A 22,166-nucleotide genomic window follows, 5' to 3' on the forward strand; every position below is an offset into this window, starting at 1 on the left:
GGTGGATCAGAGCTGTCAGTTTGCATAAACAGCCTCGTGCGCTCCGGAGCCGGCCTGGCTGCTTCAGGCCCCGGGCACAGAGCAGGTGCTCCCACCCCGCTGGCTCAACTGCGCTGGGCTGGGCTCGGCTGGGAGAAAGGAGGCCGGGTCCCGGGTCCCAACTCTGCATCTACTTTGCTGGACAAGTCGCTCATGTTCTCTGAGCCAGGTGAAGACAGCCTAGTCCTTACTGACCGAGAGGGGGCTTTTATGTGCGGGGGAGGGGGGGGGTGGAAATAAGACGCTGCGCCACGGGGAGGTTTGTCCAGGCCGCCAACGCCCTGGGTATGTTGAGGCCCAAAGATGTTTTCTTTGGGAAAGGTGTATTAGGGTTTGGTTCTTCTTGAACCTTGTATCAGAAGCACCTGAGAATTCAAAAAGCCAGATTCCCGGGCATCACTTCAGGCCTATAGAATCCGAATTTCTGGGGGTGAGGCCAGGGACTGTTTTTAGTAAGCTCCCAGGTGATACCAATGCGGGTGGCTCAGCGTCTGGTGCTCCACGCTCCTGCATGTATGGGATTGGGTCATCTTTCTGGTTCTAAGATGCTGTGATTCCATGAAAACCAGGGCACTGCCTGGCTAATCCAGCCCTGTCTTCGTTTCCCTCCAGGCACACTTAGCCCTCTGGGAGCCTGTGGGTCCTGGGGCCTGTGGTCCATGCACTGGGCAGATACTGGCCAAACACTGGCTCCTGGCTGGCTCTGGGTGAGGACGTGGTCTTCCCTGTCATTTTTGGGATTGGTATGTCACCTGCCCCTGAGCCTCATAGAGGCCAAATGGGGAGGGCTGCTAGCTGCTGAAGAATGGGTCACACTGGACTCATTTGACTAGTCAAAGTGCCTTCATTTACTTAGAGCCTCAGAGGGACAAGCCCAGGAAGACCTGGGATGTCACCTAAATCATGTTCAGCCTCTTGTTTCAAAGGTGAAGAAATGGTCTGAGCAGAGCCAAGCTGCTTACTTTGACCAGAACCCCTGTCCTGTTGGGTTAACTCTGGTTCATCTGGGAAATGGGTTAGCTGAAAGAAAGCAGAGCCTGGTCATTGCACACGGTCCTAGGGTACTCGGTGTTCTAACGAGGCTGACATCCTGGGGGCAGATTAGCCTATCCCTGGCCTGGCTCTCACGGGTCCATTGCACCGCTAGCTTGGAGAACCAACTCTCTTTTCCAGAGCAGCACTGCACAGCTCCCCGGTTGCTGCCTTCTCTCCCATCACTGTAACCACCGGCGTCCCAGTGAGAGTCAGAGTGTGGTTCTCCACCCTGGCTGCCCATTAGGATCTGCTCAGGAGGGTTTGTAAATCCCCATGCCAGACTGAAGTTCATGTCTTCGGGGTGGAGGGTGGGGGATATCCCAGGCACGAGTGTATAGTTTTGAAAGCTCTCCAGCTGATTTCATTGTGCAGCCGAGGGGAGTAGTGCTACTCCAGAGCGGTGGGTCTCAGGCCCCAGGGCACTTTAACTGCCCCCCCCCCCCCCCCCCCCCGCCCCGGGGACATGTGACTGTGTCTGGAGGCGTATTTAATTGTTACAACAAGGGAGGTGCTACTGGCATTCAGTGAGTAGCAGCTGGGGATGCTGCTAACCGCCCTACGATGCACAGGAAGGCCCTCACAGGAAGGAGCAGTCACCCTGAGTGACAGGTGCCAAGATGCAGACATCTTGCATGGAGGAACCAGGGGGTTAGGGGGGCGGGGGGGAGGAGGTGACACTGCCCACGGTGCAGCCTCACAACCCCCTGGGCATTGCTCTCAGCCCCCTCCCAGAATCCAAAGTTTTCCTGCAGTTGTGAGCCGTACTCAGCACGTTGGTTACCTGGGTTTTTTGCATGTCCAACACCAGGCATTGAGATAACCCACAAAGGCCAGGGGGCCAGGTGGCCGGCTCCCCTCCGACCCCAGGGCTCAGTCTATGCTGTCCCCTCTGCCTGGAGTGCTTTGCCCCCTCCTGGCCTGGCGCCTTCTTCTGTCACTGCCTCGCCAATTAGCCCGGGAGCAGCACGTGCCCTCCTCGTCCTTGCATATCTCAGCCACTTGCTGGTTTCCTTCATTGTCACCCTTCCCAATTTTGCATCTTTGTCCGATCGCTGCGCGGTTCCAGGCCTGTCTGTCTCATGAGCTCTGACCCAGGCCGGCCGCGTCAGCTTCACTAGGGAACTTATCAGAGATGCAGACCCCTCAGTTCCACTCAACTCTACTCAGGCCTGCTGAGTCAGAAAAATAGGGAAATTGTGTCCTAAGGGAGGAATGCGGGGGGGTCCGGGCCCTCAGTGGATCTCTGCGGTGCTGTGTGTCCCACGGTGGCCCGTGCAGTGCCTCTGTGTCCCACGGTGGCCTGTGCAGTGCCTCTGTGTCCTATGGTGGCCCGTGCGGTGCCTCTGTGTCCCACGGTGGCCTGTGCAGTGCTTCTGTGTCCCACAGTGGCCCATGGGGTGCTGCGGTGTCCCATGGTGGCCTGCTCCATAGTGAGCAACATGGAGATGGTGAGTGGGGTGAGGGGCCAGTGGGGGAACTGTCACAGAGTTGGGGGTTGGGGAAAGACCGACTGACCCACAGGGGGTGCATGGAGGCCACCCAACACAGGGTGCCATGGAGTGTTAAGAGGGGTGGAAGAGAGTGGCTGGGGAGCACCGAGAGGCCTCCAACACCTGCTCAGCAGAATCAGGTGAAGTGCTGGGCAGTGCAGGGCAACCCTCTCTTCTGGCCTCAGTTGACATATCTCTAAAATGGGTGATGGTGATGCTTCACAGCCTTTCTGGGCCAAATGAAACCATGTGTGAAGAACTAGAAGCACGAGGCTCCTAACAGTACATTTTATTGAGCACCTACTATCTGCCAGGCCTGGGCCAGGTACTGTGCATCCGCTGTACGACTTCATCTTCACACCAGCTCGAAAGTATCTAACTTATCCCCCATCCGTGGATGAGAAAGCTGAGGCACAGAGCTTGTAGGACACCTGACCGTGAGGGGTGACACCTGTCAGTGAGGCTGAGTGGAGGCGAAGGGACAGTGGTGCTCTTATTCTAACCGTGGTCCATGTTCTGTCCCCGCAGTGCTGGGGCCGCAGTGGGAGGCGGCTGCGTGGGCTTCGTCATGCCTGTTCCTTGGCCCTGCCAGGGCTAACGTGGGATGTGGGCCTGTCAGGCGGGATAGAACCGACCTGGGAGAGAGGCTTCTTCACATTGGCCTCGCAGGGAGGTCATTCTGCACAAAGGAGGGGGAGTGGCTCTGTCACCACCAGGCCTGGTCCCATCTGCCTCAGCACGTCGGTCAGACATGTGGGCCTGGGTGTGCGGTGCCCACCGCAGCCAGGTGTCCGGAGGGGCAAGCAGGGCTCTTGCCTTTTGTAGATGCTCCACTTGGAATTGATTCTGCCATTCAATTGGTTCACTGCCATTCATTCACCTGTGCTGTCCTCCGTGCGCTTACAGGCCCATGGTTAAAGACAATGTGGGTGTGTGGGGCTGTAGGGAGGCTTCAAGGAGGAGGTGACACTTAGCATCTTAAAGAAGCATCTTACCTGCCCCCCCCCCCCCCCCACACACACACCTCACCTGTTCTCATCTAAGCCTTGCAGTCTTCCCCACACATAAATGCCCACACTCCCTGCACCGAAACCATCAGTCCAGCTCCCTTCCGGGGCCGGGAGGCTCACCTGTACCAGGTGCTTCCTTAGTCTTCACAGAGGCTGTCAGGAGAAGTCCTGGATCAAACCCAACCCCAGCTAGATTTTGTTTGGCTCACAGCATTAAAAGAACTCTGAGCTAGCTACCAGCAATTTAAAAGTCAGAAAGTTGCATATTATAAAAATGCCATATTTTTGCCCTTAGAAAAATGGGAAGTCCCTCCAGCAAATAGCCGGTGGCCTGGGGCAGAGTGGTGGTCGTCCCCTGTGTAGACGTGTGTCCTCCAGTCCACGGATGCATTTAGAATCTGCCCGGACCCTGGAGATGCTTGACTTTGACACCTCTGGGACTCTGTCACCGGGTCCTGTGGGAGTTCCCGCGAGTGGCTGTAGAACACTGCTCAGCCTTCCCCTCCGGCTCAGGAGCAGGGACGCGAGAGCGCTATTTGTGAAGGTGGTGAATCGTGGACTAACGTTGGCACGTATCGTAAAGTGACGGCGACTCACATTGCACCTGCGTGGGACGCCCCTGGACATGTGACGCAGGGGCTTGGAGCCCAGAGCATTACCACACACCGCGTTTGGTTCTGGGCCTCAGTGGCATTTTGGGGAGAGTTAAGGCTCTGCCCAGACAAGCCCTGGCCTTCACCGGAACCGAGTTTCTCGGGTTCTCTGAGGCTGTATAGCGTAGTCCCCGATATACATGCTTTCCCTCCCTCCGGATCGGGTCACAGCTCTGGGCTTTCTGCCTTCCGGAGTCGCTGGGGCCAGGAGGGAAGAGAAACTGTCTGGAACATGATTCTATCAGGCTTCCCTTTTTCTTTTTTTCTATTTAGTTTTTAAATATTGTATTATTTTTTAAATTTAATTTAATTTTTTAAAATTTAAATTCAGTTTGCCAACATAGATTGTCACACCCAGTGTTCTCATCTGCTCTCATCTCATTGCGTGCGCTGCTTCATGCCCGTCACCCAGTTACCCCATCCCAGTTACACCCAGTTACCCCTTCAAGCTCTATTGCAAAGCTGTGATCACTAGGACGGTACGGTAATGGCACAAAAACAGACACACAGATCAGTGGGACAGAAGAGAGAACCCAGGCTTTCCTCTCTAAGCCACCCTGAGGCAGCGGTGATGGGAGGTGGGAGGAGGAGGGTAGGAGAGGCCCAAGAGGAACAGGGAAAGAAAGTAAGAGTAAGGGAGCCTCCCCCGGTCCCCAGGGGGTGTCTGGTGGTCCTCCAAGTCTCTCTGGTGTCTCCAGAGTAGAGGGTGGCTGCTGATTTTGCAGGCAGTGGGGCCTCTCCCTGCAGAGGCCCCGGGAGGAACGGCTGGGGTGCTTTTCAGCCTTCCCAAGGGTTCCAGTCCCAGTGTGGGACAGAGGCAGAAGGCTGGACACCGGAAGGAACTGAAGCTGGGGACAGGGGCTGGGGACAGGAGCTCTAGCTGTAGCCTGAAGAGCTGCTCAGGCCTGGGGCTGTTCCCCGAGCCCACACCCCATGTAAGATCCCGGAACTCCTGTTAACTTTTTGCCTGGGAGGAAGAGCTCCTGGCCATGTGTGACTGGGGTCGTCACATTTCTAGCCAGCAGGATCAGGGCTCCAGGATTCAAAATGAAAATAATCCATAGAAGGAGTTAAGTGGGATTTTTGCTGTAAGCCTGAGTTTGGGGACCGAGGCGCTTGTCCTCAAAACAGAGAGTACGGAAGGCCGGTGCCAGGATCACATCGCAGGTGGGGCAGGAGAGCTAATGTGTATCACCCGGAGGGCTGGCCTGTCTAGGGCTCTGTGGAGAAGGATTCGGAGGCAGTCTTTGATCAGGGCCAAAGCCAGCCTTCATTGCTTAGCAAGCTGAAGCATATTTAAAATCTGGTTTAACACTTCATTTTATAAGCAAGGACACTGAGGCCCAGAGGTTTAAGCCTTTTGCCTAAAGCTGGGGCAGAGCTAGAGCCAAGGACAGTTAATGTCAGTGCTCTTTAAATGAAACAATTCAGTGTGTGTGTGTTGTTTCCTTACTTGTGCCAAGCTCTGTGTTAGGTGGTAGAGCAGTGAGAAAGAGTGTAATGCTATTAAAACTTACTATTAACTTCGTACCATCATGTTTCTAATCCTCATGAAATGCCATGGGACCAGTTGTTCCCTGGGTCAGGGTAGGGTAGCTGCATGCAAACCACCTCAACATTTCCTATACTCCACATTTAATGCGTGTTCCAAGGTTTTGCCTCCTGACAGTCAGTCAGGGACTCGGTGGCTCTGAGTCTAGGGAACAAACAGGGTTGCTGGAGTGGGTGGTGGGATGGAGGGATGGGGCAACTGGGTGATGGGCATTAAGGGAGGACATGTGATGTGATGAGCTAGGTGCCCACCAAATGTGAAACTAAGTATGTACTTTATGTTGGCTAACTGAATTTTTAAAAAATATTTTATTTATTTATTCATGAGAAACTCAGAGATTGAGAGAGAGGGGCAGAGACACAGGCAGAGGGAGAAGCAGGCTCCATGCAGGGAGCCCGACGTGGGACTCGATCCCAGGACCCTGGGATCACGCCTTAAGCTGGAGGCAGGCGCTCAACCACTGAGCCATCCAGGCATCCCTGGCTAATTGAATTTAAATTAAAAAATAAAAAATAAGGGGATCCCTGGGTGGCGCAGCGGTTTAGCGCCTGCCTTTGGCCCAGGGCGCGATCCTGGAGACCCGGGATCGAATCCCACATTGGGCTCTCGGTGCATGGAGCCTGCTTCTCCCTCTGCCTATGTCTCTGCCTCTCTCTCTCTCTCTCTTTCTGTGTGTGTGACTATCATAAATAAATAAAAATTTAAAAAAAAGAAATTAAAAAAAAAAAAATAAAAATAAAAAATAAAAAATAAACGGAAGACACGGAGACTCAGGTTTAACCAGCTTGCCTGAGGCCAACCAGCTAGTGAGAGGCTGAGTCTCAGTTTGCGTGGGTTTGCTGGGGCTGCCCTAACAAAGTCCTACAAACTGGATGGCTTATACCATAGGAATCTATTGTTTCATAGTCTGGAGGCTGGAAGTCCGAAATCGAGGCTGGCCTCCAGGGCTGTGAGACGATATACCTTTGTCGTTGGCAGGATGGGTCCCTTCTGGGGGCCAGGAGAGAGAAGCTGCCATCTTCTGGCTTTGGATGCTCGGGTGCTCCTTGGCCTGCAGGTAGCGTTCTTGTTGTGTGTTCCCATGGCCTCCCCTCTGTGCATGTCTGTCTCTGTGTCCAAGTTTCCCCTTTCCATAAGGACCCCCGTCCTATGGGAGTAGGGTCCACCCCAATGACCTCATCTCACCTCGTTCATCCGCGGGACCCTATTTCCAAATAAGGTCACGCTCACAGGGCCTGGGGACTAGGACTTCAGCAACTTTTTTGGGGGAATGCAACTCAAGCCATAATAGTTCAAACCCAGGTATATCTGAAGGTTGTGAGAAGGGCATGATGCACCTGCCCCGAGACTCCCAGAGAGAGTAATGTTTAGGCTGGGCATGGAGGATTGTTGGGGGGTTCTCCAGGTGGAGGAGCAGAATGGGAATTTTGGCCAGAGGCCGATGTTCATGCTCTACCATGTGTGGTACAGTAAAGGCATGGCCTGCATTTTCTTTGTATCCTGGAACCCAGATGGGGCACTGACTCGATCTTCCTCCTTTGAGTCTATATTGCCAAGAGCTGACTGCCCAGTTAGAGGCAAACAACCAATGTGCATGGAGAACTACCTTGTGATGGGCAATAAGCTATCCCCGGGGGACTCAGAGATCCTTAAAGGAGCCCCTACTTCCTGCGAGCTCATAGCTCAGGTAATCACACTTTGGACCTGTTTCAGTTATGAAAACATAACTGGTGAAATTAGTATAAGAAGTTTGTAAGTATGAAGTGAGTGGAAGAGAACGGAACCGTATAGCCATTTGTGAGAGTTGGCCCGGGGGACTGAGGAAATCTTGGAAGGCCTCCTGGTAGAGGGGGACTCTGGGTTGGGATTTGACAGAGTGCTTGGGTATACAGAGAAAGGAGAGGGGAATGGGATTTTAGATGTGGGGAAGGGCATAGCCAGGGGAGCCGGAAGCCAGGCTGCTATTGGAGAAGAGTGGAGCCTTGAGCGCCAGCCTGAGAGGTTGGGTCTCAGGCCATCTGAGGGCCTGGATGCTTGTGTTCTTCTGGAGGCAACTGTTCTTGACACAAAGGGCATCCCGGGAGGGGTGGCCCTGCTGAGCTCTCAGCCCACTGGTCTCCCTGAGGGGGCCCAGGGAGGGTGACAGTGCCAGCCACTGTCCCAAGTTGACAGGCCCACCTCCACAGGGTGTGGGGCAGCACCAACCTGCAGTCACTTCTCAGAGCTCTCTAGGGGCTCAGCTTTTATGCCTGGCTCCACTCGCCTTCCTCCCTGGTCTTGGGAAGGTGGAGGGGTGTTTCCCCACCATCTGCAGGGGGACAGGAAGGGCTGTCCTGTAGGACTCCTGCCCACAGCAAGGGTAACCCGCCCGGGAGGGAGGCCCAGAGGCTGTAGGCAGATGGTGGCCTGGGTGTGGTAGCCAGGGTCCCTACCCGGCCTGGCCCCGAGTCTCTGAGGGAGCTCGGGCCCAGCTCAGGTCGCAGCTGGGTCCTCCGTTTTCTTCCCTAACAAACAGGGAAAGTGACATTTATTGTGGTAATCAAATATCTTGATATTGGATAAGAAAGAGCTTTCAAGACCGATGTTCTGTCTTTTGAGTGTTTTGGAAAATCCATAAGCAATAAAATTCTAGTCTGTCCAAACAAACTAAGGATGGAGGGGATAATGGATGCCAGGTACCCTCCTCCCCACATCAAGGAGCCCCTGAAATAGGAGGCTGCTGATCTCAGCCCATTTGTGTATTGGGTCACAGACCTTTAATTATATGATCAGGAACTGGGAACAGATCAACCAAAAGTCAGCCGTTGCCCATTAAAGGAGTCATCATAGATCAGGCCTCAGGCCTGGTAGGCTGGCATAGATGCCGGTGGGGATGCTGGCCCCTTGAGCCTTTCCAGGAACACACTCATCAAACAAGTGTTCCCACTCAGGCAAGAAGGGCGGCCCCTGTACGACCCAGCTCCTCCAGGAAGGCCCCCGAATTCTCCAGGCGCTGCCCTCCGCGGACGCCTCTGCAAGGGAGGTATTTGCTTGTGTATCTGTGTGCTTCCCGGACTGAGGGTGCCTCTGGCTTGGGAACCATGTCGTTGCACGGGGCCGGGTGGGAATAGGTGCCCCTCAAATAAGCAGTGACTCAGTCTGTGGGGAGCCCGTGTTGTGTGGCCTGTGGTGTCAGGCGCTGTGAGAATCCTGAGGCCGGGTCTGGTCATTGCCCCAAGCGTGTGGCCAGGAGGAGAACCAGGAGTGGCCAGTAGGGAGGAGCCTTGTGGCAGGAGGGTGGGCCACACGAGGGGCTCGGGGCACCTGGCCTGCGCCGTGGGGACAGGCAGGAGCTAGGCAGGCAGCGGGGAGGAGTGAGGACGTTCCAGAGGGAATGACAGCTGCTCCTCCGCGCCTGGGGAATACAGGGTCTCCGGGAAGCATATCTCATTCTGTCGTCCCGCCAGTGGTTTGTACACATCATCATCACCATTTTATAGGTGAGGAAATCCCGGCTTTGCCAGGTTAGGTGATCTTCCATGGTCACACACGGGGCTGAGTTTGAGCTCCGGCATGTCTAAGTGGCAGGGCCATGCTCCTGGGTGGGCCAGGGGGACTGCGGGTCACGGGCAGAGGAGGGGGTGGGCACGGCCAGTGAGCAGCAGGGAGACCAGGGAAGAAGGGACAGGCCGGGGGCACTGCACCCCACAGCCAAAGGTCGTTTCCTAGTCCTCGCTTGCCACCGGACTTCGGGGCTAGTGGACCAGGTCTTGCTCCCCACTGGGCAGGTGAGAAGACTGAGGCTTGGGACGAGTGCGCTTCGCTGCTCTGTGCCGATCCCTTAGGATGGACACTGGCAGGGTGGGGTGCCTCCAGCAGGTCGTCCGCTCAGAGGGCCTGGACGCAGGGCCAGCTCACTTTCTGCCGTAACTCTGGGCCGGGACAGCGCCTGGCTCACAGCAAGGGCCCAGTCAACGTCTGCAGGGTGCAGGATGGACGAATGAATGAATAAAAGAACTAACAACTGAATGAGTGCGGGAGCTGCCCAAGCCTTGTGTGGGTGTGCGTGTGTGAGGTTGGCAGTGCTGCCCTTAGATCAAGGCCGAGATGACCCTGGCAGTTCTAGGAAGGGCACTGTCTTCACCCACAGCACTCAGAGGGCTCCCGGGAGTGAATTTGCTGAGGCCGTGTTCTGTCTCAGGAGCCGTGCCAGGCTCTGGGACACTTGCTTATCCAACAAGCAGTGGGAACCGGGCAGCAGCATCCTGGGCCTTGGGGCTGCATCAGTGAGCCAGACCGTCAGGGTCCCTGTCCTCAGGGAGCTTGCTTCCTAGTTGAGGAACGTGGACTAAATCAGAAAGCAAAACCAACCCTGAAACAGGAAGCGAGAGGACTTTTGCTAATAATTGCTGTGAAAACAATGAAGGAGGGGTGAGATCGGTCTGTCTGGGGGTGTTTTGGTCTGTCTGGGGGTGTTTTGGAAAGGGGGGTAAGGGAAAGGCTCTCTCGAAAGGGGCTGTCTCTTTTTTTCTCTCTCTCTCTCTTTTTTTTTTTTTTCCCCTGAGGGGGGCCATCAGCGCAGTGGGGAGATGGAAGCAGGGCACGCTGGCTGGGGACCAGGCTGGGGTCATTGTGGGTAAGTGGAGGGGCCCTGTCGCCGCACGTGGGGGGACTGCCCACTGAAGCCGTAGGGAGGAAGGCTGAGGTTGAGGTGCTGGAACCTCCTCCCCTCCCCTGGGTGCTCCTTGATCCCGGAATGAGGCACGAGGTGGCCAGGGTGGTGGTGGTGGTGGGGTTCCCATCTCAGCACGGAGGTCCTGCTGCAGGGTAGTCACAGTGGTGAGGATAGGGTGGCCGCTCCAAGGGGTGCCATAAGGAGAAGTCTTCCTGCATGAAGCAGGGTGGGAAGTGGTTGAAGCTGTGGGGGTGTGACGACTGATCGGGCTACAGGGACCGCTGAGGGGGCGGGACGGGCCCCCAGAAGGGTGGTGGCTGCTGCGTGTGGAGGGGTGGCTTGTGCTGGCCTCTGCCCCACGGTGGCTGCTCCTGTGGGCTGTTCCAGGGGCCCTTGAGCTAACTGTGCCAGTTGGCTGGTTGTTCCAGGGTGCATCACACTGACCGTTCCAGCCAGGGTCCTCACGCTGCTCGCCCCACCCACAGTCATGGCTGTTGTTCCAGGGTGGGCAGTGGAGTGGTCCACCCTGATGGTATGGATAGGGGGCCTGCTCATGAGGCAGCTGTTGGCCCCAAGGGGCAATGGGACGAGGCTGGTCAAACCACAGGGGCTTGCTAGGAGGGATCTGATTGTGGGGCCCAGAGCCCTGGGTGGCTGGCAGTGACAGGATCCAGAGCTGCTCCAGACGCACCACACTCAGAGGAGCCAGGCATTTGGATGGGAGTCTTGCCATCATCAGGCTGGGCGGTAGGTGGGGTGATGCGGGAGCGTATGGGGGCCGGAGGTGGGGCAGGTGGTGGTCAGATGGCCTTGGCGTTGGCTTCCTTTTGTGGCATTTGGAGTTGCTGCTACTGCTGGGCCAGGTTATTTATTATTATTATTTTTTAAAGGTTATTGACAAATTCCTTGTACTGCGTCCTGAGGGTCTGGATCTGCTGCTGGCAGGCCAGCGCCACTGCTGGGCCCCTGGGGAGTACTTGTTGCTGAGCATCACCTGGTACTGGCCGAGCCCCAGGCCTGGGCTCTGTGGCTGCCAGCTGATGGCGCCGTCAGAGTTCCAGAGCTGCAGGGGCTGTGCTCCTCCACAGCCAAGAAGCAGGTGCAATAGGTGGGCACCATGATGTTCTGCAGGGAGGCCAGCAGCTCCCTGGCCTGCTTGTGCTGGCTATGAGGGAGAGACTTTCCTCGTGTCAGGACACAGGGGCACAGCATGTCACCCATCAGGCAGGTGAGGGGCAGCCACAGCTCGAAGTGCACGCCTTCAGCCGTGATGTGTTCTAGAGGTGGGCCGTCAACCACTCACAGTGGGTGGCGGCGGCTGGGGGGGTGTGCACTTGGTGTTGCTAAACATCCAGTTCTTCCCGGCTGAGATGCCATCTTTGGTGCATGTGTTGTTGATGAGCTCAGCAGGTGGACAACTCATTCATGTGCAGCTGGGTCTCCTCCAGGAGCTTGTGCGTCTGCTGCTCCACTGCATGGGCCACAGCAACCTGACAGGTGCCTTTTGAATTGGGTCCTGCTTGGTGCAAGTGGGGCAGATCAAAGAAGGCCTGGAAAAAGTTTATCTCAGGTAGAATATGTGCAAAGGTCCTGAGGCAAGCGGGGGATTGCATTCTGGAGGAACAGAAGGGGGCTGCTAGGGCTGGAGCCCAGTGAGTCAGGGGAAGGAAGGCAAACAGTAGGTGGGACCCATCATGTAGGGCTGAATGTGGTTGGAGTTTTTGTAAATGCTACGGGAGAACTTTGGGGCAGGCCAATCACAACATTTGCATGTTGAAGTGTTGAAAAGGTAAGAAGATCCACTAATAAATAATGTAAGTGTGCTGACTGCCAAGGAGAAGTACAGGATGTCATGGCAGTGATTGTGGGGACTTGGCTCTGTCAGAGGAGGCGGCATTGGGTGGAGATCTTCAGGGGTGCATCATTCCAGCTGGAAGTGGGACAGTGTTATCTAAACCCACCCAGAAGGGATGCATCCTGTGAGGAAGGTTGGCAGGATGATCAGAAGGCAGATCAGCAGGGCTTCCGGACCATGACAAGGAGACCTGTTGACCCGGGGGCGCCTCTGAGGGCCAAGAGGAGGAGTGATGGGGTCAGCAGGGCTCTTTAGAGGGACTGCTCTGGCTGCTGGTTGGGAACCCACAGGAGGGGGTGGGCATGGCAGCTGGGTCCCAGCTCAGGGCCCCGGGAGGGTGGGTGGCTGTTGGAGAGCATCGCTATGGACAGATCACACAGCTTCCTGGGATCCAGTAGGATCTGCAGGTCGGGTTGGTCTTGTGACCTTCCTAAGGAGAGAGGGGGCACCTGGGGAGGGGGGACGAGACCTGTAGCAGATTGAAAGGGGTCCTGCTACAAAAGACAGGGAGGTCTGCCTGGAACCATAGGTTGTGATCGTTTTTGGAATAAGGGTCTTTGTAGATGTAGTTAAGGTAAAGGGTCTCCAGGTGGGGCCGTTCTGAATCAGACTGGGCCCTAAATCCAATGACAAGTGTCCGCATAAGAGACAGAATGACCCAGAAACCCACCATGTGAAGACGGAGGCAGAGACTGGAGGGATGCGGCCACGAGCCAAGGAATGCTAGGAGCCTCCAGAAGCTGGAAGAGGCGAGGCCGAGGTGCCCTCTAGAGACTTCAGAGCAGGCGTGGCCCTGCCATCATCTTGGTTTATGACCTTTGGCTTCCAGAACTGTGGGAGATGCATCTCCTCTGGGTTAAGCCACCCAGTTTGTGGTCATTTGCTGGTCATTTGCTGCGGCAGCCCCAGGAAACGAATCCAGTGCCGCCCCTCCCCTGAGAAAGCCCAGCTGATATTGCTGCGGTGGTTACAACCCACAGCGTGGATGCCTTTGAGGAGCTGTGCTCTGTTCCCATTTGGCTGGGCTCCCCCTGCACCCCCCCCCCACACCTATATTAGAATAAGATTGAATTTTCTAGCTTGGGTTACTAAGCTTTCAGATCTGGAAACTGTGGCCATTAATCAGCTGTCACGGGATGTCGTAAACAAGGGGCTTTAAAAACCATGTTTGCTTTTTAGGCTGATAATACTTGGAGGTGAAGCCGGGAGAGTTATACATAATGCATGCATTTTAATGGGCCGCGCACTACAGCCCTCTTTAGTCGGAATGATTCGTTTTAATGTTCAAAATAAATATCAGAGACAATTTGCCAACAAAGCTGATTTTCTCCGCCCGCCATTAACTTAATCTTTATACCTCAGCCTAATGACAGAGGGGCTGGGGGGCGGGAGGGACTTTGTGTTACAAGTAAGTGTGGTCACGAGCTGTGGGGTGACTGACGGTGTGCCCCCGTTTGCTCAGGATAGTCCTTTGTGCCCAGTGTCCTGGAATCATTATTCTGAATTTGGATCAAGAGGCATTTGCCAATATCCAACTATTTTTGACCTGATAGCAATTTCAAGTGGTTCAATCGAAACACATACAGTGTCCCGGTTTGTCTGGTATATGATACGCCCTTTACTCCGTAGGTGGGGAAGCTGAGGCCTGTAGAAGTCAAGCTCCAGGTACCCCGTGCCCCCGTTTCCAGTCCGGGTGTTTTTTCGGAATGTGTCCCAATGCTACCCACCTCTTCTCAGCCTCAGCTTGTCTAGCTCCTGCCTTGTCTTGTGACTTCAGCCCCTAGAGCTTCTGGGTGCCTGTTAGAGAGGCAGATCTTGGGATGGGGGGCACACCTTGCTCCTGTCCCCTGCTTCCGGGCGTGGTGACTCCTGCGGAAGGGTCGGCAAAGCCGTCCATCGCCCACCCTGGCCATGGCACCACTGTCCCCTCATTGGTCTTCATCACCCATGACGTGTACATTGAGATCAGGAACACGCAGCCACCACTCAGTCTTACTGGCCGAGACACAGTTGGAGTGAGCTGTGATCCCCGCCTTCTTGAAGCGTACTGAAGGTAGCATGGGAGAGAGGGTGGCTGTCCCGCTCAACACACAGTGGCTGATTCCTTCAATTCACTTATTTAAGTCTCTGTGCCATTGCAGGGTTGGTGGTGCAGGAATTCAGAAAGGCAGGAGGTCAAGCATGGGCAGGGCAGGGCAGGCAGGGCAGGGCTTTGCTGAACAAAGCTGATTTTAAACCCAATTGTTACCTTGCAAAACGGGGAAGACTTGCTCCCCCTGCAGCCCCCTGCAGCATGTCTACTTGGGTGGGAGGGATGTGCCCGGGTCGGGGCGGGTGGGGATGGTTGCTGGAGGGCCCCGCTCTGGGAGCTGTGGCCGCTAGAGACGCCCAGGGCAGGAAGCTTGGGCCTTGCCCTGCCCACATGTCCAGAGAGAGGCCAGGGCCTTGCCACGTCCTACTGGAGAGGCGGGTCCCTCTTCCAGACTGAGCTGCAGAAGAAAGAAGACAAACTTCAGAATCATTCATTCTTTTCCTTATTCACTTAAGAAATATGAAATCCTCAAGGGCCAGGTGTTCTGCTCAGCGTCAGGGCAAATTCACCCGGAAGTCCAGGTTTCTGGCTTTCTGGAAAAACTGTAAGATCTAGCTCACGGCCTTCCCTGGCATCGCCTTCACCTAGCTCAGGTCCCTGCTCTACGTGGCCTGCCTGGCCCCTGCAGGCATTCGACTCTGAGAACCTTGGCTGGTCTCTGTTTCCTGAGCCCAAACAGAGCATACAGTAGGTGCCAAAGAAGTGCTTACCATTTGTTGAATGAAGCAGACTCCAAATGGTTTTGCAGAACCATCCTGGGCAACCACAGCTTGGCACAGGTCTGCCCTCACCCCCTCGCTGTCCCCCGCCCCTCACTAAGGGAACCCACATTGGGGAGGGACCCCGATGGACCAACACCCCCCACTCAGGTATGCCAGGAGAAGTGGACACACAGCACCCTGGACGTGACCGCCTTGGCGAGAGCGTTACCTTGCCCAACCATCTGCAGGGCGACGTGGCCACATCTACCAGCATTTGGAAAGCCCTTTGGTCCAGCTGTCCCGGGGCCACGTGCCCCAGACGCATTTGCAAAAGTGCATGGAGCTGGGAGCAAGCCTGAGTATGTAGCCGCTGCTAGAGCCCAACAACTTGTCCATCAGGGGCCGAGGGTGGAAGAGATGGTGCTTCCGTGCCAGGGAGAGAATGGAGGGGCTGTTTTTGTGCTGATACGGGGAGATTCGGAGGTGCATTTTCAGCAAAATAAAGCAAGGAGCAGAGCAATATATGCATGAACACATTTGTGTGTATAAAAAAGGGCGGTCGAAAGTGTGGCCTGTGGCACAGCCCCCGGAGTGTGAGTTCCAGCTCTGCCACTCGCCGACTGTGGGACTTGGAAAGTCACTTAACCTCTCTGGGTTAGTTTCTGTGGCTGTAAGTCGGAGCTAGACGTAAAGCACGAGCAGGACTGGGCCCAGGGTAAGTCCTCATTAGCTAGTAGTATTATGCTTATGTAATTTTTTTTTCCTGGACAAACACACAAAATGTTAGCAGGGGCTAGTTTGGGTATTGAGGGTGGGGTGGGGGTGTGGGAGATAAAACTTCCTTTTTATTTCCTACCTTTATGGACAGTTCAAAATTTTTATAGAGGCATTTTTACTTTTATTTCAATATCAGTTAAGCACACACACACATACCCTACAAAGGAGGCAGCTGTTTCTGTCTGGAGTAAAGTAGGAGCTGGGAAAGTTAACTGAGGAGGTTATAAGGGATCATCCAGGGCAGCCTGGTGGCTCAGTGGGTTTAGTGCTGCTTTCAGCCCAGGGTGTAATCCTGGAGTCATGGGATCAAGTCCCATGTTGGGCTCCCTGCGTGGAGCCTGCTTCTCCCTCTGCCTGTGTCTCTGCCTCTCTCTGTCTCTCTCTGTGTCTCATGAATAAATAAATAAAATCTCTAAAAAAAAAAAAAAAAAAAAAAAAAAAAGGATCATCCAGACAAAGAAAAGGGACAGGGCTGGTAACTCTGGGTGGAAGCACCAGCCTGTGCAAATGTCCTGAGGCAGGAAAGCTGATTGATACGTGAGTAGTGCAGGGTCAGATTGTAGAGCCTCAGAGGAGCGGAGGGTCCTTAGAAAGGGCTTATGTGGGCCCAGACCTTGTGCATTCAGACTCATGCATGTTCTCAGGTGATAAAGAACAGGTGATCTATATTTTTTTTTGCTGGGTATGAGATTGCAACATTTCTGTTTCCCAGATTAGAAAACAGAGATGCAGCGACATGAAGTGACTTGCCCAAGGCCACACTCCACGGTAGGAGCACAGATGACCTCTTAACTTCTGGTGTCCTCTTGGTCGGCTACATAGGACCTGCTTTGTCGGTTCCAGCACATTGTGTCTCCGTGTAATGTTTGGGAGACTGAGGCTCCCACTTGGCCACCGGCTTGAGGAGGGCAGGTGCCTCGGTGCTCAGGACAGTTTCTGGTACATGCTAGGTACGCAGTCAATGTTAGTTGACTGCCTAAATAAGTGAGGTCGCGTGGGAAGCAAGGGACAGCTGGAGTGGGAACCCAGGTCTCTGGACCCCCAGCCTGCGCTCCACCCCTCACACCAGGGAAGCCAGACTCTTGGGGCCAGGGTGAAGCCTGAGTGTTGTCATTGGTTGAATTGTTTCCCTTCACCTCCTCAAAAAAAAAAAAAGGGGGGGGGGAGCTATAGGGGAATCCTAACCCCTGGGTACCAGGCTATGTGGAAATCAGGGTCTTTGGAGATGTAATCAAATTAAGATGAAGTCATTCTGGATTGGGTGAGGCCGTATTGGACTAGGATGGGCCCCAAACCCCATGCCCGGTGTCGTCATAAGGCGAGAGAGATTTGAAGGCCCGGGGGGTGCACAGGGATGAATTCCATGCGAGGCTGGAGGCAGATGTCGTAGCTGCACTGCCAGAAGCCACAGAGGGCCAGGGCTTGTTGGCCACCGCCAGAGGCTAGCAGAAGCAAAGATTCTTCCTTAGAGCCTTGGAGGGACAAAGCCCTGCTGACACCTTGATTTCAGACTTCTGGCCTCCCAAACTATACGAGAGAACGAGAGAATAAATTTCTGTGGTTTTAAAACCACCTGGTTAGGGCAGCCCGGGTGGCTCAGTGGTTTAGCACCGCCTTCAGCCCAGGGCGTGATCCTGGAGACCCGGGATCAAGTCCCACATCGGGCACCCTGCATGGAGACTGCTTCTCCCTCTGCCTGTGTGTCTGTCTCTCTCTCTATGTCTCTCATGAATAAATAAATAAAATCTTTAAAAGACAAACAAAAAACCACCTGGTTAGTGATCCTTTGTTCCAGCGTCCCGGATGCTTGTGCGGGCATTGCAGGACGACGGCACGGACCCAGAGAGCAGGGCCTGGGTCTTGTGATCTGGATCGCCCTCCCTGAGTGATGGGCTGCACGCACGTAGAGGAGGGCATCCTGGGCACAGGCGTTGGACGTCCTGCATCGTGGGATTTCCATCCCTAGCACAGACCTCGCTCCACACTAGTGGAACTGCCCCGACATGAGGAAACTGGAGGCGATTCTGGACGGTGGTGGGATCAGGGTATTTTCCTGGGGGGCCAGGGGGGAGTGGAAGAGGCCGACCCACGGGGGCTGCGGGTGTGGTCTCAGCCGAGACACAGCAGGTGTCCAGCCTCACTGGTTTGCCCTGCTTCTCAGAAACCCCTCGGGCTGCGAGCTCGTTCCTCCGGGCATCCCCGAGGGCCCTGTGGTGCCCTGTGGTGCCCTGTGGTACAAAGAGTTGGTCTGGCTCAGCCCTTTCACGAAGACCAGAGGAGGTGGTGCAGGGACTGGGCCGCGCAGCTGGTGGCTGACAGCCAGCCAAGAGCAGAGCATCAGACGTCGCCAGCTGGACGAATGTTCCGGTCGCCCTGCCCTCCCCGGGGCTCTGGGCCAGCCCCCCTCCGTGGGACCTCTTCTTTCCCCACCAGGCCAAGAGGTGCTGGCAGGGGTGGAGCATCCAGCGGGGGATATAGCACCTCGCTTTTGCAGGGATGGGTCATCTTTCCAAACCTCTGCCTCTGGGGCCTGGGGCAGGCGACCTCCTATCTCTGAGCCTTGGCGTCCTCTTCTGCGCAATGGGGACAGTACCAGCAGCACCTGCCTGGCAGGGCTGTGGGGTTCAGGTGTGTAGCTGCCAGAAGGCAGCTTCTCGGCTGGGGGTCTGCTGCTGTTCCCGTCCTACTCCTGACCCCCAGGCCGCATGGCACGGAGAAGCGGGGCCTCCTGGCTGCCATGGGTCGCCTGATGCCCGAGTTCTGCCAGTTTGCCTGGGAGGGTCTCCCCCCACCTCTGAGGTGGGCTCTGCAGCCAGTTTGCAAATGGGTCATGTGTTGGGATTTCCCGAGGGAAAAGGGGACCCCAGTGCGAGTCGGCGGTGCCCTTCCATCCTCTGGGGGTGGCTGTGGAGAAGGGGGGCAGGCGAGTGGGGGTGATGTGGGCCCAGCAGAGCCTCCTGTTGCCCCGAGGGACCTTAATATGGTGACTGGCTTCTCTGCTTCCCTGTGTCTCACCAGGTGCTCCTTGGGGATCTCGCAGGACTGGCCGGGTCCCTTGAGTTGCCATCCCTCAGGGGAGCTCCTGGGAGCGGGTCCAGTGGGTGGGGGGTGGAGTGGACCTCTTCTCCCTCCACAGGCCTCTCTCTACCTTCCTCGAGGCGACGCCCGGCTGGAGAAGGGCGTAGCTCAGGTCACACAACATGGGGCTGAGGAGCTGGCCTGGCAGCTGGGAGCACCTCTGGCCACCCGCACCCCCACCCCCACCCCCACCCCACCAGCTGGCTGTGCAAGCTCAGGCGTAGCACCTCACCCTTCTGAGCTTCAGTCTCCTCACTCAGAAATAAGGGGCTTGGACTCCTGCTCCAAGGAACCATGAACATTCTCTTCCTCTTCATCAGGAAGGCGAGATGGAGTCTCTCATTCAGAGCCGTTGCCATTACCACCACGTGTGGGTTGGCCTAGAATGCCACCTTCCCTTTGCTCTGGGAGGGCTTGCTTCAGGTGTGTCTTCTTCCTCCAGGAAGACCACCTTCCTGGCCAGGTTGGGGCTTCTCCTCTGGGTACCCATAACCCCGGGGCTCTCCTCTGTCCAAAGCACGCATCTCTCTGCAGGAGGACCGGCTTGGGCCGCGCTGGGAGCATCCTGGGCACAGGCGTTGGACGTCCTGCATCATGGGATTTCCATCCCTGGCACAGACCTCCCACACTAGTGGAACTGCCCCGACATGAGGCAACTGGAGGCAATTCTGGACGGTGGTGGGATCAGGGTATTTTCCTGGGGGGTCAGGGGGGAGTGGAAGACCCTGCTCTCTGGCTCTGCGAGGCCCCTCCTTGAAGAATCGTTGGATGACAGAGCAGGGTGGGTGTCCAGGAGAAGGGGGACGGGCTGCTCCCTGTCTGAGTGGTGAGACTTAACTTGCGTTCCCCAGCCTGGTTTTGTCTGTGTGTCTTGCCGGAGGCCTGGGGATGCCCTGCCGAGTCCTGCTCTGTGTTCTGGGCCCAGGGGAGCGTGGCCCGCCCAGGCTGGGGCAGCAGGCACGTCCTCCCTGATCCTCCCTTTCATTCGGGCCTCTGTGAACATGCTGCCCTGCGCCCTTGGCCCTCCACGCTCAAAGCTTCACAGAAGCAGCTCAGCAGGAGCAGGAGCTGCTCTGACCCCTCTAGTCTCTTAAACTCTCGTAAAGGAGAAACACTATGACGGGACTGTCTTCTGTCAGATTTACATTTTTTTTAAATGCCAACTACTGCTCCACGGGTTTCAAAATGAGAAACCCAGGCTCCACAGTGAGGATCAAGGGCAGGGAGCAACTCGAGTGCCCACTTCTTTCCCCACTCCCTGCTCTGGGCTGAGGGCCACTGCCTGCCCAGCTGCCCAGGGACAGTAGCCACAGGGCCAGCCTGGGGGATGCTCATGTCCCCCCTCCCCACCTGCTCTGGCTCCCCCATAGTCCTTGTCCCACTCCCCAACTCTCCAGGCCCTGGATCCTGGGGGGCCTGCCTCCTGCCTAGCATCCCTCCCCTCTCCTAGCTCCTGACAGTCTCCTTCCCTGGCCTAGCTGGGAGTATTGCTCTGCCCCACCCTCAGAGGCCATCTCTGGAGCCCCCGGTCACACAAATACAAAGACTTGGAGCCTGATGGATCTGGATGTTAAAGCTTCACTTTCTAACTGCTGTTACCTTTGGAAATTGGGCAACTCACTAACCCTCCCTGGGCCACAGGTTCCCCCTCTGGACTGTAGGGATAGAAGCATCCATCTCAGAGAATATCTGGAGGGAAGAGGGGTTTAGCATGTGTGACTTGCCTTGTGGGGATTCCAAGGGCAGTTCTGCTCCAAGCCTGGCCTAGGACCAGCACCGTCCCCATACTATTGATTATAGAAATTGAGAGGAAGAATTAGAAATTTGCACAGCATTGTGGCATTACCCTGACATTTTAACTGGTTTTATAAAAGTATTTTTAACAGACTAGAAAATGAATTAATTGGAAATGAAAACTGTGGTGTTTTCACACTGAGAGTTTGAGAAGTTTTGTCTCAGAATGGAAGAAATCTCAAGAAACAATGTCTATTTTTATTTATTTGTTTGTCTGTCCATTCATCCTTCCATCCTTCTGTCCATGCATGCCTCCATTCACCCTTGCAACTATCCATCCATCAACCATCCATCCATCCATTCATCCAATCATCCAATCATCCATCCATCCATCCATCCATCCATCCATCCATCCATCCATCATGAATTAAGCCCTTCCTATGATGATCAGAAGAGGTAAATTGGCTCCTGGCTATGACTCCTCATTTATTGAATCTCTTTAGGGCAAGAGAGAGAGGTGGATATATCCCCTGAATTCCTTCAGGGGGTGGGTAGAGGCAAGTTTGCTTAACAAAGCTCAGGTGATTAGACTCACATTATCTTTTATTTGGGGGTGAGTGGGGTGGGCCAGGAGAAGCCCCCACCTCAATTCCTATCACTTGGCCTGGCTTGACATTTGCCTTCTTTTGTGATAGGAAAACCTGGGTAGGACTTAACTTTAAAGTCTGTCCTTCATCTTCTCAAAAGTCAAAGTCAGGAGTTTGCTCCCTCCCCCTCACCAGCACCCCCCAGCCTAATTTCCTTTTATTATGGAAACTGGGAAAATGACAAGTAATTGCTTGAAGATGCTAGAAAGATTGCATTTTGTTTTGTAACTATCAGCTTGAAAATAATGTTTAAGAGATTATGAATGGGTGATTAACTATTTTTTCCATTACTTCCCTCTCGAAATCAAAACCACAACAATTGTGATATGCACAGTAAAATGGAGGCCCTCGTCTCTAAAACCAGGCGAGACGAGGAGCAGGGGTCCCTTCTGGGGAGAAATCTTAGCTCTCAGGCCTTGGAGAAGACTGGGCCGGGAGAGGTGCTGCACAGAGACAGACCTGGTCTCCTCATGCCAGCTTCTCTGCATCGCCCCCTCCCTCCTCACTCCTTAGATCAACAGCAGTGATGGGGTCTGCAGTCAAATTTGCTATTTACTGCCTTTCCTGAGTCAGTTTGTTTTGGGTAAAAACAGTCTCTGATGTGGCTCTATTGCGCCATTTCAGCGGGTGTTTATCATTTAAAAGGAACAATTTTAATACCTACATTTGCCTTACAGTATGAGCCATAAATGTGATTTAGACTTCCCTTTATAATAGACTCTCACAAGCGGTTGCCTAGACTCCAGAAAACCATTCCTCCAAGTGGTGGCCATGAAAATGAACAGGCTTTTTCCTTCTTTTACGAAAGTTTCCCTTTTTAATACCTCTCGAAATTATTGAACGAAAGCT

The 22,166-nt window shown here is 54.9% G+C and overlaps 1 long non-coding RNA gene and 1 pseudogene across 4 annotated transcripts in view; one reads left to right on the forward strand and one right to left on the reverse strand.

The window, feature by feature from the left end:
* The window catches only part of LOC140632079 (uncharacterized), a 126,502-nt gene that overhangs the window by 83,217 nt on the left and 21,119 nt on the right, over positions 1-22,166 (forward strand). The gene's annotated exons all lie outside the window — the stretch shown is intronic.
* Positions 10,327-14,185, reverse strand: LOC140631660 (calcium homeostasis endoplasmic reticulum protein pseudogene; annotated as a pseudogene).

This window comes from Canis lupus, chromosome 4 (assembly GCF_048164855.1).
Source record: "Canis lupus baileyi chromosome 4, mCanLup2.hap1, whole genome shotgun sequence".
In the NCBI taxonomy this organism is placed as follows: Eukaryota; Metazoa; Chordata; class Mammalia; order Carnivora; family Canidae; genus Canis; species Canis lupus.